At 54.0% G+C, this 14,959-nt stretch overlaps 1 protein-coding gene across 1 annotated transcript in view; it reads right to left on the bottom strand.

The window, feature by feature from the left end:
- OTUD7A (OTU deubiquitinase 7A) overlaps positions 1-4,820 on the bottom strand; it is a 1,253,807-nt gene extending 1,248,987 nt beyond the window's left edge. The window contains exon 1 of the mRNA XM_086959365.1: positions 4,598-4,820. The gene's annotated coding sequence lies outside the window, so the exon portion shown is untranslated. The remainder of the gene's footprint in view (positions 1-4,597) is intronic.
- Between the last annotated feature and the right edge of the window lie 10,139 nt (positions 4,821-14,959).

The following is a 14,959-nucleotide window of genomic DNA, read 5'->3' as shown; positions in this document are numbered from 1 at the left end:
TTAAATGCCTTAATTATTAGATTTTCAAAAAAACTTACACTATTATTACTATTGACTCACTGATTGTTTATAGTGCAGGGGCATAGTTGTTTTTCTATAACTCGCACCTAGGCCTGATACTGCCATTATCAAATAGACACCGCAGCCCCATTCCCAGTGGCGAGACAATTAATTGCAGAAATGCTTTCACTGGGGGAGTTCCTCATTTCCCTAGGTACACCTCAGGGGTGTGAGCGAAGACCTCTGTCAAAGGGAAGAAAGATTCTGTCATGTTAAGTTTTGATAGGGCAGGGCACTGCACTGCAGGGTTGTTTAGGGACAAATCACCAGGCAATTATGTCAAAATGGTTAGGGTTGACCCTAGGATGTTTTCTCTATTGCTTAGGGAGTCACCCTTTCCCACAAGATAGTGTCAGGCATGAAAGTGGTACCCCTGAATGTATTTTAGAGAGCACCTCTGGACCAGTGGTAGACAGAAGAAGGAATACACTTACTGTAACCTGTGGAGAGAAACCAACGGACTGGGCCTGCTCCAACTTGTACTCAGGACAAAAAAGTGGTCTCCAGGGACCAGTTGGCTAGCCTTATGGTAAGCTACAGCTGCACCAAAGCTGCAAGAAGCCCAAAACTCTACACAGCCCAGCTAACCAGATTCAACTGGATTCACTCTGAACCCTGCTGGTGGCTTCTGGGAGATGTGTCCTAACCCCCATGTCGTGTCCATAAGGTCCTCGACTCTTGGCTCATGAAGACTGGATTCTCTCCCCTACAAGAACTGCAAACTGGACACTTCTAAACTTTTTTCTAAAAAGAACCAGAGGGTACCAGAGGACTGCCACTGAGCCACCACTGCTAATATCGCAGCACCAGTCAGACTCAACTTGCTGTTTGGCCCGCTGAAAAAAGTTTGACTTCCAAAAACTTTTTTAAGTCTGAAGGTAGAAAATCTTCACTGAGAGCAGATATTAAAAGTACCAGGACAATGAGGGACCTTCCTGGGGTGCGAATCTTTCCTGCCAAAAGTCAACAGATTCACTGAGTTTTCATCCAACAGTTATCCAGTCTCATGAATCCCATCTCGGCTACAGCCTGATGCTATGCCCCAATTAGGATTTTCAACTTTTAAAAAAGTTTCTCAGTCAGAAGGTAAAAACTTTCCACCAGACCAAACAAAACAATAAAAACAGCACCAAAAGGAGCAAGGCACCAACAGCGTGCAACTAGACACGGTCAAGGGTACGTTTTCAGGCTCACCGCAAAGGAGCGAGGGTCGGTTACAAGGGACCAAATTTTCCCTGGTGGTAAAGCTACCTCCCATCATCAGCCTTCAGTGAGAGCAGGCTATGGGATTGCACTGAGGGCACAGCGATCGGTGCCCACAGATCCCAGCATCGGGATGAGCCTCACAAAACCATTAGTTTATGTGTGAAAAGTTCAGGTTTTCATGCCCTGCAGGTCTCTGGCATTGATAAGCTCTCCATCTTCTGCGGCGCTGATGAAACTGCATCTGCAAACCAAGGTGTTCTTTAGCGTTAATAGATTCCGCACCGAGAAAACCAGGAGTTACAGCAGAGTCAGGTCCGCCAGGGATGCACCCTGGGTGGCTTCACTGCAAGGCTGGTCCCAGTCTGTCAGCGGTTCTCTAAGCAAAAAGAAATAATTTTTAAGTCCCTTGTCCTTAGGGTTAGGCAGGAGGAGTACATACAGACACTAGGCAAGGGTACCAGGGCCTCAGGAACAGTAAGTGAGGGACAGTACACACTACAACACAAGCCACCAGCATGGCCCAGGGCAGGTCCAGTGGGAACTGGTCAGATGGGCTCTTCCAGGAAGTTCGATTCTTTGCAGCTGTAGTGTCCCCCTGTTTCTGAAGGTTTAACATATAATTCAATATTATTTGGCTTCAGGATGGCTTGAATGAGCCAAAAGTGTTATTACATTCAAAGCAATTCCAAACAAGGTGCCCCAAAATGTATCTTATCCAGCGCCCAACAAATCCTTAGAATGCCACTGATATGCCAGTCAATTGTGACGCAATATACATACTCCACTCCATGTCCCACAGAACTCTTGATATTAGATATGGCAGACACGAGTACGTGGAAGACACCACAAACGCAATCAACCACCAGGACCTGCAAAGGAATCTGCTCTTGTTAACTGGCTGCTCCAGGCTGGCCCTCCACCCTTTGTGCAAGGGACTCCTGCACAATCAGGTGACCGGCAGAAGGCACCAGGTGACACTGCTGTATTTAGCCCATCACTGCATGCACCACAGCACTGCGATTAAAAGTGCTTTCGATAAACCTTCTGGGCTGGGGGGAAAATTGTATAACAATGTCTTATCTCCCGAGCACAGACTTTCACCAATGACAAGCGACGACATGCGCAGCCCCCCAATATAGTTAGAGCAATTCCACAGTGAAGAACACATCACATTCGTTCCTCACTTTCAGGTCAAGTGTGGCCTGTGGCGTTTTCGTAATAAACATAATATCACCTCGTACAAAATATGAATCTGGTAAACCTGCCGGACCGAGATTGAAGGTAATGTGCTCTGAACTGTAAACATACCCTCCCTTGAGTGCGCGTGCTGTTGGCGAACTCCGCGTGACCTTCATGACCCCCGCAAAAAAAGAGGTATTTTCAGCAAAGATAAAAAAAAGTGATGCAACATAGGCCACTCGGATGAATAATGGTGTAGCAGTGGCTAAAATCAGCAGCCGCCACTTGGAGAGGCCGCCATGGCGGGAACGCTCAGACTACCGTTCCGTTACCCACCACCGGGCTGTGGTCTTCTGAAGGGGCTGTGAGGCGTGCAGTATCCGTGATGCCCTTAGCCATCAGCAACGCACAGTACAACAATGGGGAATTCAGTCACGTTGCTTTACTACTGCTCATATGCCAAAACCCTGTCGAATAATGAATGTACAGGTTGAAGTGACGCACCCTCTGCAGCAGCCAATCGAAGTTCGCAACAGGCCATTGTTTTGGCTGCTTTTCACGTTTTTCAGGAAACAACGAGAAAAACATTCTACATTGTGATGCGTTGCAATCGTTACGCACACGCAGGGTACCGGCCGCGTGCAGCCCGATGACCCAAAGAACCTTGGCTTTGCTCAAAACGTGGAACTGCATGTAAGGTCGTTATGAAACAATAATGCCCTTGACGGAGGGCATTATCGCTGAAATAAGTATTATTTTACAATCTCAGCTGTTAATATATCTTTGTTGGTTACATGAAGAACGTGACTGCACCATGAAACCGCTGGCGTACAGCTGTTATGTTAATGTATATAAATACACTGCTGTGCCGTATGCTTTCTATGTAGCAGAAATGTGTAGGCACCACTAGTCCCTCGCATTGCAGGGTCGTTGCTTTGTGTGGTTATTCATAGATCCAATGTATAGAATACTATACGTTAATATTAAATTAACACTCAAATACAGGCTTGTGAATAATACCAAACGCTCTAATACAACCCAAAATATATAGTACATGAATCTAACATTCGAATACTATCCACTAATATAATGTATAGAATACAAAGCGATACTATAAATACAACGTACAGCATATTTTAAGCCAATATTTAAGTTACTTCCACTTGATACATTGTAAGCAACATCTGATGTTAATATTCGAGCAACGTCTATGTATAGAATAATAGTCCAATGCTACTCTGTATACACCATAATTCTATATCTAACGCCCATTGTTACTGCATTTACATAATATAAGAAGCTACTGTTTAGGTGATACTCATTAATGGATACTATGCCTAGCTATCTGGAGCTATAATCAATATCGATTGATGATAATATGCATATGTAATATCTGACAATCGTGATTCCCATTGATTCCATGTATACATTATCTGATGTAAAAGGCAATGCCTATTGGCACGATATACATGTGACATCTGAAGCTAACGGGGGTGCCCACTGATGCTGTGTATATACTGTTTGATGATCATATAGAATTGGAATCGATTGTATATATCAGAGGCTAATACTAAAGGGGTCCCCATTGATGCCCGTATGTAGCACATCTGAAGTGCCCAGGCGCTACCCTTTGTATATACACAAGGACGGGTGTGTGGTGGGTGTCATCGATCTGAGACTTGCTCCTGTGTCACCATGGGCTCTCTTCATACACGGACTACTGCAGACGCATCAGCGGGAATAAAGTGTGCACCGGGTCGTTAATGGTCCATCCGCTGTCTGGTGGGCCACACGATCCCTGGGCCAGACGGCGCCCCCGCCGGTGCCTGGGAGTCCGCACTGGGAGCAGCGGAGGGGCTGCACCGCTGGCGGACTCTGCAGTGCAGGCTCCCGGAGAGAGGCTGGAGCCGGGAAGGGAGACCGGCTGAGCGTGTCTTTAGCTTCTCGAGCACCCCGAGAAACCAGCTGAGGTCAGTCTTGGCGCCGAGCACGGCACCTCCCACCCTCCGGGGCCTCTGCAGCAGCGGGTACCGGCGCGAGCATCCCGGCTGAGGCGCGGAGCATCCTGCGCTGCACCTGTCCCACGTATGCAGCGCTGACAATGAGCCGCAGCGGGGCGAGCGCTCGGCGGCGGCGGCGGCAGCACGCTTACCTGGACGCCTGCCTGACCCACGCGCCATGTCCTCTGCTCGTTAATGTCTAGGTCCAGTATTATTGTCACTGCAGCTCCCGGTCCCCGCTGTCAGTTCGCAGCCTCCTTCCTTTCCCAGAGCAGCTGTTTCTCTCCTCCCTCGCCCCGCAGAAAGAAGAAGGCCTGCCTCCTCTCTCTCCGCTCCCGCCTCCCCCTTACCAGGGAGACAGAACAGCTCCTCTGCGCAGGCCTCCCGTCAGAGCGGGGGGCGGGGCATGAGAGGTGGGGAAGGGGTAAGGTAAGGGGCAGGAGAAAGTACTGTTTCACATGGAGGAGTGGGTTGAAGTTAGACATCTTGTGGGGGAGCCGACTAGGGTGACATGCTATGCTCGCCGGAAGCAAGGGTCAGGCACAGCACAAACAAGCATTTGCAAAGCAATAGGTCTCGCATTAGGAAATTGTGAGCTATAGGTATTGTAAATGACACATTTTTTTAATATGTGTTGGCTTTGAAAATATATAAATTAATAGCATTGTTATTCTCAAAGCCAATTGCTTACACTTTCTTAATGCGAGTCCTATTGGCTATGGTGTCCCCGAGTGATGTTGTGGTGTCCCCGAGTGATGTGGTGGTGTCCCTGAGTGATGTGGTGGTGTTCCTGAGTAATGTGGTGGTGTTCCTGGGTGATGTCGTGGTTTCCCTGAGTGATGTGGTGGTGTCTCCGAGTGATGTGGTGGTGTCCCTGAGTGATCTGGTGGTGTCCCCAAGTGATGTGGTGGTGTCTCTGAGTGATGTGGTGGTGTCCCGAGTGGTGTGGTGGTGTCCCTGAGTGATGTGGTGGTGTTCCTGGGTTAAGTGGTGGTGTTCCTGGGTGATGTCGTGGTTTCCCTGAGTGATGTGGTGGTGTCTCCGAGTGATGTGGTGGTGTCCCTGAGTGATCTGGTGGTGTCCCCAAGTGATGTGGTGGTGTCTCTGAGTGATGTGGTGGTGTCCTGAGTGATGTGGTGGTGTCCCAAGTGGTGTGGTGGTGTCCCTGAGTGATGTGGTGGTGTTCCTGAGTAATGTGGTGGTGTTCCTGGGTGATGTCGTGGTTTCCCTGAGTGATGTGGTGGTGTCCCTGAGTGATCTGGTGGTGTCCCCAAGTGATGTGGTGGTGTCTCTGAGTGATGTGGTGGTGTCCCGAGTGGTGTGGTGGTGTCCCTGAGTAATGTGGTGGTGTTCCTGGGTTAAGTGGTGGTTTCCCTGAGTGATGCGGTGGTGTCCCTGAGTGATGTGGTGGTGTCACCGAGTGATGTGGTGGTGTCCCCGAGTGGTGTGGTGGTGTCCCTGAGTGATGTGGTGGTGTTCCTGAGTAATGTGGTGGTGTTCCTGGGTGATGTGGTGGTGTCCCCGAGTGATAGGGTGGTGTCCCCGAGTGATGTGGTGGTGTCCCCGAGTGATGTGGTGGTGTCCCTGAGTGATGTGGTGGTGTCCCTGAGTGATGTGGTGGTGTCCCTGAGTGATGTGTTAGTCCCCCTGAGGGATGTGGTGGTGCCCCTGAGTGATGTGGTGGTGTCTCTGAGTGATGTGGTGGTGTCCCTGAGTGATGTGGTGGTGTCCCTTAGTGTTGTGGTGGTGTTCCCGAGTGATGTGGTGGTGTACCTGAGTGATGTGGTGGTGTCCCCAAGTGATGTGGTGGTGCCCCCGAGTGATGTGGTAGTGTCCCTGAGTGATGTGGTGGTGTCCCCAAGTGATGTGGTGGTGTCCCAGAGTGATGTGGTGGTGTCCCCGAGTGGTGTGGTGGTGTCCCTGAGTGATGTGGTGGTGTTCCTGAGTAATGTGGTGGTGTTCCTGGGTTAAGTGGTGGTTTCCCTGAGTGATGTGGTGGTGTCCCTGAGTGATGTGGTGGTGTCACCGAGTGATGTGGTGGTGTCCCCGAGTGGTGTGGTGGTGTCCCTGAGTGATGTGGTGGTGTTCCTGAGTAATGTGGTGGTGTTCCTGGGTGATGTGGTGGTGTTGTGGAGGAGTGTGGCTCAATGGTTAGAGCGGCAGACCTTGATGCAGAGTTCTGGCCAGGGACCAGGGTTCGATTCCCGCCTCGGCGGGTCTCTGGCTCATAAATTCCGCTGACTGGATATTCTCGCCTCAGTGCCTATTCGAATCATGGGTCCCACGCTGCAACTCTGGGCAATAGCTTGCTTAGCCTCCACAACGGCCCCCTACAGCGCTGGGGATGCCTGGTTGCACCCCGGGGATGCCCAGGAGTGGACATTTCACGGGGAAAAGCCAGGACGGGTTCCCTAGCGGTATGAGTACAGCGCCAGGACACACTGCTTGCCGGGGTATCAGTGCGCTTTACAAATACGTCTACATTTACATTTACATGTGGTGGTGTCCCCGAGTGATAGGGTGGTGTCCCCGAGTGATGTGGTGGTGTCCCCGAGTGATGTGGTGGTGTTCCTGAGTGATGTGGTGGTGTCCCTAAGTGATGTGGTGGTCCCCCTGAGTGATGTGGTGGTCCCCCTGAGTGATGTGATGGTGCCCCTGAGTGATGTGGTAGTGCCCCTGAGTGATGTGATGGTGTTCCTGAGTGATGTGGTGGTACCCCTGAGTGATGTGGTGGTGTCCCCGAGTGATGTGGTGGTGTCCCCGAGTGATGTGGTGGTGTCCCTGAGTGAAGTGGTGGTGCCCCCTGAGTGATGTGGTGGTGTCCCTGATGGATGTGGTGGTGTCTGCGAGTGATCTGGTGGTGCCCCTGAGTGATGTGGTGGTGTCCCTGAGTGATGTGGTGGTGCCCCCTGAGTGATGTGGTGGTGTCCCTGAGTGATGTGGTGGTGTCTGCGAGTGATCTGGTGGTGCCCCTGAGTGATGTGGTGGTGTCCCTGAGTGATGTGGTGGTGTCCCTGAGTGATGTGGTAGTGTCCCTTAGTGTTGTGGTGGTGTTCCCGAGTGATGTGGTGGTGTACCCGAGTGATGTAGTGGTGCCCCAGAGTGATGTGGTGGGGCCCCCGAGTGATGTAGTGGTGTCCTGAGTGATGAGGTGGTGTCCCTGAGTGATGTGGTGGTGTTCCTGAGTGATGTGGTGGTGTCCCAAGTGATGTGGTGGTGTCCCTAAGTGATGTGGTGGTCCCCCTGAGTGATGTGATGGTGCCCCTGAGTGATGTGGTAGTGCCCCTGAGTGATGTGATGGTGTTCCTGAGTGATGTGGTGGTACCCCTGAGTGATGTGGTGGTGTCCCTGAGTGATGTGGTGGTGTCCCTTAATGATGTGGTGGTGTCCCATAGTGTTGTGGTGATGTTTCCGAGTGATGTGGTGGTGTACCCGAGTGATGTGGTGGTGCCCCCGGGTGATGTGGTGGTGTTCCCGAGTGATCTGGTGGTGTGCCTGAGTGATGTGGTGGTGTTCCTGAGTGATGTGGTGGTGTCCCTGAATGATCTGGTGGTGTCCCTGAGTGATGTGGTGGTGTTTCTGAGTGATGTGGTGGTGTCCCTGAGTGATGTGATGGTGTCCCCGAGTGATGTGGTGGTGTCCTCCAGTGATATGGTGGTGTCTCTGAGTGATGTGGTGGTGTTCCTGAGTGATGAGGTGGTGTCCCTGAGTGATGTGGTGGTGTCCCTGAGTGATGTGGGGGTGCCCGTGAGTGGTGCCCCTGAGTGATGTGGTGGTGCCCCTGAGTGATGTGGTGGTGTCCCTGAGTGATGTGGTGGTGCCCCCTGAGTGATGTGGTGGTGTCCCTGAGTGATGTGGTGGTGTCTGCGAGTGATCTGGTGGTGTCCCTGAGTGATGTGGTGGTGCCACTGAGTGATGTGGTGGTGTCCCCGAGTGATGTGGTGGTGCCCCAGAGTGATGTGGTGGTGCCCCCGAGTGATGTAGCGGTGTCCTAAGAGATGTGGTGGTGTCCCCGTGATGTGGTGGTGTCCCTGAGTGATGTGGTGGTGTCCCGAGTGATGTGGTGGTGTCCCTGAGTGATGTTGTGGTGTCCCTGAATGATGTGGTGGTGTCCCTGAGTGATATGTTGGTGTCCCTGAGTGATGTGGTGGTGTCCCTGAGTGATGTGGTGGTGTCCCTGAGTGATGTGGTGGTGTCCCCGAGTGATGTGGTGGTGTCCCTGAGTGATGTGGTGGTGTCCCTGAGTGATGTGGTGGTGTTCCTGAGTGATGTGGTGGTGTCCCTGAGTGATGTGGTGGTGTCCCTGAGTGATGTGGTGGTGCCCCTGAGTGATGCAGTGGTGTCCCTTAGTGATGTGGTGGTGCCCCTGAGTGATGTGGTGGTGTCCCTGAGTGATGTGGTGGTGTTCCTGAGTAATGTGGTGGTGTTCCTGGGTGAAGTGGTGCTTTCCCTGAGTGATGTGGTGGTGTCCCTGAGTGAGGTGGTGGTGTCCCTGAGTGATGTGGTGGTGTCCCCGAGTGATGTGGTGGTGTCCCCGAGAGGTGTGGTGGTGTCCCTGAGTGATGTGGTGGTGTTCCTGAGTAATGTGGTGGTGTTCCTGGGTGATGTGGTCGTGTCCCCGAGTCATGTGGTGGTGTCCCCAAGTGATGTGGTGGTGTACCCGAGTGATGTGGTGGTGTCCCTGAGTGATGTGATGGTGTCCCTGAGTGATGTGGTGGTCCCCCTGAGTGATGTGATGGTGCCCCTGAGTGATGTGGTAGTGCCCCTGAGTGATGTGATGGTGGTCCTGAGTGATGTGGTGGTGCCCCCGAGTGATGTGGCGGTGTCCTTGAGTGATGTGGTGGTGTCCCTGAGTGATGTGGTGGTGTCCCTTAGTGTTGTGGTGGTGTTCCCGAGTGATGTGGTGGTGTACCCGAGTGATGTGGTGGTGCCCCCGAGTGATGTGGTGGGGCCACCGAGTGATGTGGTGGTGTCTCGAGTGATGTGGTGGTGTCCCTGAGTGATGTGGTGGTGTCCCTGAGTGATGTGGTGGTGTTCCTGAGTGATGTGGTGGTGTCCCAAGTGATGTGGTGGTGTCCCTAAGTGATGTGGTGGTCCCCCTGAGTGATGTGATGGTGCCCCTGAGTGATGTGGTAGTGCCCCCGAGTGATGTGATGGTGTTCCCGAGTGATGTGGTGGTGTACCCGAGTGATGTGGTGGTGCCCCCGGGTAATGTGGTGGTGTTCCCGAGTGATCTGGTGGTGTGCCTGAGTGATGTGGTGGTGTTCCTGAGTGATGTGGTTGTGTCCCTAAATGATGTGGTGGTGTCCCTGAGTGATGTGGTGGTGTTTCTGAGTGATGTGGTGGTGTCCCTAAGTGATGTGGTGGTGTCTCCGAGTGATGTGGTGGTGTCCTCCAGTGATGTGGTGGTGTCCCTGAGTGATGTGGTGGTGTTCCTGAGTGATGAGGTGGTGTCCCTGAGTGATGTGGTGGTGTCCCTGAGTGATGTGGGCGTGCCTGTGAGTGGTGCCCCTGAGTGATGTGGTGGTGCCCCTGAGTGATGTGGTGGTGTCCCTGAGTGATGTGGTGGTGCCCCCTGAGTGATGTGGTGGTGTCCCTGAGTGATGTGGTGGTGTCTGCGAGTGATCTGGTGGTGTCCCTGAGTGATATGGTGGTGCCACTGAGTGATGTGGTGGTGTCCCTGAGTGATGTGGTGGTGCCCCAGAGTGATGTGGTGGTGCCCAGAGTGATGTGGTGGTGTCCTGAGTGATGTGGTGGTGTCCCGTGCCCCCGAGTGATGTGGTGGTGTTACTGAGTGATGAGGTGGTGTCCCTGAGTGATGTGGTGGTGTCCCTGAGTGATGTGGTGGTGCCCGTGAGTGGTGCCCCCGAGTGATGTGGTGGTGTCCCTGAGTGATGTGATGGTGCCCCTGAGTGATATGGTGGTGTCCCTGAGTGATGTGGTGGTCACTGTGAGTGATCTGGTGGTGTCCCTGAGTGATGTGGTGGTGCCCCTGAGTGATGTGGTGGTGTCCCCAAGTCATGTGGTTGTGTCCCTCAGTCATGTGGTGGTGCCCATGAGTGGTGCCCCTGAGTCATGTGGTGGTGCCCCTGAGTGATGTGGTGGTACCCCTGAGTGATGTGGTGGTGTCCCCGAGTGATGTGGTGGTGTACCCGAGTGATGTGGTGGTGCCCCCGGGTGATGTGGTGGTGTTCCCGAGTGATCTGGTGGTGTGCCTGAGTGATGTGGTGGTGTTCCTGAGTGATGTGGTGGTGTCCCTGAATGATGTGGTGGTGTCCCTGAGTGATATGTTGGTGTCCCTGAGTGATGTGGTGGTGTCCCTGAGTGATGTGGTGGTGTCCCTGAGTGATGTGGTGGTGTCCCCGAGTGATGTGGTGGTGTCCCTGAGTGATGTGGTGGTGTCCCTGAGTGATGTGGTGGTGCCCCTGAGTGATGCAGTGGTGTCCCTTAGTGATGTGGTGGTGCCCCTGAGTGATGTGGTGGTGTCCCTGAGTGATGTGGTGGTGTTCCTGAGTAATGTAGTGGTGTTCCTGGGTGAAGTGGTGCTTTCCCTGAGTGATGTGGTGGTGTCCCTGAGTGAGGTGGTGGTGTCCCTGAGTGATGTGGTGGTGTCCCCGAGTGATGTGGTGGTGTCCCCGAGAGGTGTGGTGGTGTCCCTGAGTGATGTGGTGGTGTTCCTGAGTAATGTGGTGGTGTTCCTGGGTGATGTGGTCGTGTCCCCGAGTCATGTGGTGGTGTCCCCAAGTGATGTGGTGGTGTACCCGAGTGATGTGGTGGTGTCCCTGAGTGATGTGATGGTGTCCCCGAGTGATGTGGTGGTCCCCCTGAGTGATGTGATGGTGCCCCTGAGTGATGTGGTAGTGCCCCTGAGTGATGTGATGGTGGTCCTGAGTGATGTGGTGGTGCCCCCGAGTGATGTGGCGGTGTCCTTGAGTGATGTGGTGGTGTCCCTGAGTGATGTGGTGGTGTCCCTTAGTGTTGTGGTGGTGTTCCCGAGTGATGTGGTGGTGTACCCGAGTGATGTGGTGGTGCCCCCGAGTGATGTGGTGGGGCCACCGAGTGATGTGGTGGTGTCTCGAGTGATGTGGTGGTGTCCCTGAGTGATGTGGTGGTGTCCCTGAGTGATGTGGTGGTGTTCCTGAGTGATGTGGTGGTGTCCCAAGTGATGTGGTGGTGTCCCTAAGTGATGTGGTGGTCCCCCTGAGTGATGTGATGGTGCCCCTGAGTGATGTGGTAGTGCCCCCGAGTGATGTGATGGTGTTCCCGACTGATGTGGTGGTGTACCCGAGTGATGTGGTGGTGCCCCCGGGTAATGTGGTGGTGTTCCCGAGTGATCTGGTGGTGTGCCTGAGTGATGTAGTGGTGTTCCTGAGTGATGTGGTTGTGTCCCTAAACGATGTGGTGGTGTCCCTGAGTGATGTGGTGGTGTTTCTGAGTGATGTGGTGGTGTCCCTAAGTGATGTGGTGGTGTCTCCGAGTGATGTGGTGGTGTCCTCCAGTGATGTGGTGGTGTCCCTGAGTGATGTGGTGGTGTTCCTGAGTGATGAGGTGGTGTCCCTGAGTGATGTGGTGGTGTCCCTGAGTGATGTGGGGGTGCCCGTGAGTGGTGCCCCTGAGTGATGTGGTGGTGCCCCTGAGTGATGTGGTGGTGTCCCTGAGTGATGTGGTGGTGCCCCCTGAGTGATGTGGTGGTGTCCCTGAGTGATGTGGTGGTGTCTGCGAGTGATCTGGTGGTGTCCCTGAGTGATATGGTGGTGCCACTGAGTGATGTGGTGGTGTCCCTGAGTGATGTGGTGGTGCCCCAGAGTGATGTGGTGGTGCCCCAGAGTGATGTGGTGGTGTCCTGAGTGATGTGGTGGTGTCCCGTGCCCCCGAGTGATGTGGTGGTGTTACTGAGTGATGAGGTGGTGTCCCTGAGTGATGTGGTGGTGTCCCTGAGTGATGTGGTGGTGCCCGTGAGTGGTGCCCCCGAGTGATGTGGTGGTGTCCCTGAGTGATGTGATGGTGCCCCTGAGTGATATGGTGGTGTCCCTGAGTGATGTGGTGGTCACTGTGAGTGATCTGGTGGTGTCCCTGAGTGATGTGGTGGTGCCCCTGAGTGATGTGGTGGTGTCCCCAAGTCATGTGGTGGTGTCCCTCAGTCATGTGGTGGTGGCCATGAGTGGTGCCCCTTAGTCATGTGGTGGTGCCCCTGAGTGATGTGGTGGTACCCCTGAGTGATGTGGTGGTGTCCCCGAGTGATGTGGTGGTGTCCCCGAGTGATGTGGTGGTGTCCCTGAGTGAAGTGGTGGTGCCCCTGAGTGATGTGGTGGTGTCCCTGAGTGATGTGGTGGTGTCCCTGAGTGATGTGGTAGTGTCCCTTAGTGTTGTGGTGGTGTTCCCGAGTGATGTGGTGGTGTACCCGAGTGATGTAGTGGTGCCCCAGAGTGATGTGGTGGGGCCCCCGAGTGATGTGGTGGTGTCCTGAGTGATGAGGTGGTGTCCCTGAGTGATGTGGTGGTGTTCCTGAGTGATGTGGTGGTGTCCCAAGTGATGTGGTGGTGTCCCTAAGTGATGTGGTGGTCCCCCTGAGTGATGTGATGGTGCCCCTGAGTGATGTGGTAGTGCCCCTGAGTGATGTGATGGTGTTCCTGAGTGATGTGGTGGTACCCCTGAGTGATGTGGTGGTGTCCCTGAGTGATGTGGTGGTGTCCCTTAATGATGTGGTGGTGTCCCTTAGTGTTGTGGTGATGTTTCCGAGTGATGTGGTGGTGTACCCGAGTGATGTGGTGGTGCCCCCGGGTGATGTGGTGGTGTTCCCGAGTGATCTGGTGGTGTGCCTGAGTGATGTGGTGGTGTTCCTGAGTGATGTGGTGGTGTCCCTGAATGATCTGGTGGTGTCCCTGAGTGATGTGGTGGTGTTTCTGAGTGATGTGGTGGTGTCCCTGAGTGATGTGATGGTGTCCCCGAGTGATGTGGTGGTGTCCTCCAGTGATATGGTGGTGTCTCTGAGTGATGTGGTGGTGTTCCTGAGTGATGAGGTGGTGTCCCTGAGTGATGTGGTGGTGTCCCTGAGTGATGTGGGGGTTCCCGTGAGTGGTGCCCCTGAGTGATGTGGTGGTGCCCCTGAGTGATGTGGTGGTGTCCCTGAGTGATGTGGTGGTGCCCCCTGAGTGATGTGGTGGTGTCCCTGAGTGATGTGGTGGTGTCTGCGAGTGATCTGGTGGTGTCCCTGAGTGATGTGGTGGTGCCACTGAGTGATGTGGTGGTGTCACCGAGTGATGTGGTGGTGTCCCCGAGTGATGTGGTGGTGCCCCAGAGTGATGTGGTGGTGCCCCCGAGTGATGTAGTGGTGTCCTAAGTGATGTGGTGGTGTCCCCGTGATGTGGTGGTGTCCCTGAGTGATGTGGTGGTGTCCCGAGTGATGTGGTGGTGTCCCTGAGTGATGTTGTGGTGTCCCTGAATGATGTGGTGGTGTCCCTGAGTGATATGTTGGTGTCCCTGAGTGATGTGGTGGTGTCCCTGAGTGATGTGGTGGTGTCCCTGAGTGATGTGGTGGTGTCCCCGAGTGATGTGGTGGTGTCCCTGAGTGATGTGGTGGTGTCCCTGAGTGATGTGGTGGTGTTCCTGAGTGATGTGGTGGTGTCCCTGAGTGATGTGGCGGTGTCCCTGAGTGATGTGGTGGTGCCCCTGAGTGATGCAGTGGTGTCCCTTAGTGATGTGGTGGTGCCCCTGAGTGATGTGGTGGTGTCCCTGAGTGATGTGGTGGTGTTCCTGAGTAATGTGGTGGTGTTCCTGGGTGAAGTGGTGCTTTCCCTGAGTGATGTGGTGGTGTCCCTGAGTGAGGTGGTGGTGTCCCTGAGTGATGTGGTGGTGTCCCCGAGTGATGTGGTGGTGTCCCCGAGAGGTGTGGTGGTGTCCCTGAGTGATGTGGTGGTGTTCCTGAGTAATGTGGTGGTGTTCCTGGGTGATGTGGTCGTGTCCCCGAGTCATGTGGTGGTGTCCCCAAGTGATGTGGTGGTGTACCCGAGTGATGTGGTGGTGTCCCTGAGTGATGTGATGGTGTCCCTGAGTGATGTGGTGGTCCCCCTGAGTGATGTGATGGTGCCCCTGAGTGATGTGGTAGTGCCCCTGAGTGATGTGATGGTGGTCCTGAGTGATGTGGTGGTGCCCCCGAGTGATGTGGCGGTGTCCTTGAGTGATGTGGTGGTGTCCCTGAGTGATGTGGTGGTGTCCCTTAGTGTTGTGGTGGTGTTCCCGAGTGATGTGGTGGTGTACCCGAGTGATGTGGTGGTGCCCCCGAGTGATGTGGTGGGGCCACCGAGTGATGTGGTGGTGTCTCGAGTGATGTGGTGGTGTCCCTGAGTGATGTGGTGGTGTCCCTGAGTGATGTGGTGGTGTTCCTGAGTGATGTGGTGGTGTCCCAAGTGATGTGGTGGTGTCCCTAAGTGATGTGGTGGTCCCCCTGAGTGATGTGATGGTGCCCCTGAGTGATGTGGTAGTGCCCCCGAGTGATGTGATGGTGTTCCCGAGTG

This window comes from Lissotriton vulgaris, chromosome 2_2 (genome assembly GCF_964263255.1).
Source record: "Lissotriton vulgaris chromosome 2_2, aLisVul1.2, whole genome shotgun sequence".
In the NCBI taxonomy this organism is placed as follows: Eukaryota; Metazoa; Chordata; class Amphibia; order Caudata; family Salamandridae; genus Lissotriton; species Lissotriton vulgaris.
The sequence above is the reverse complement of the archived record's forward strand: the minus strand, read 5'-3'. Positions and strand labels throughout refer to the sequence as shown.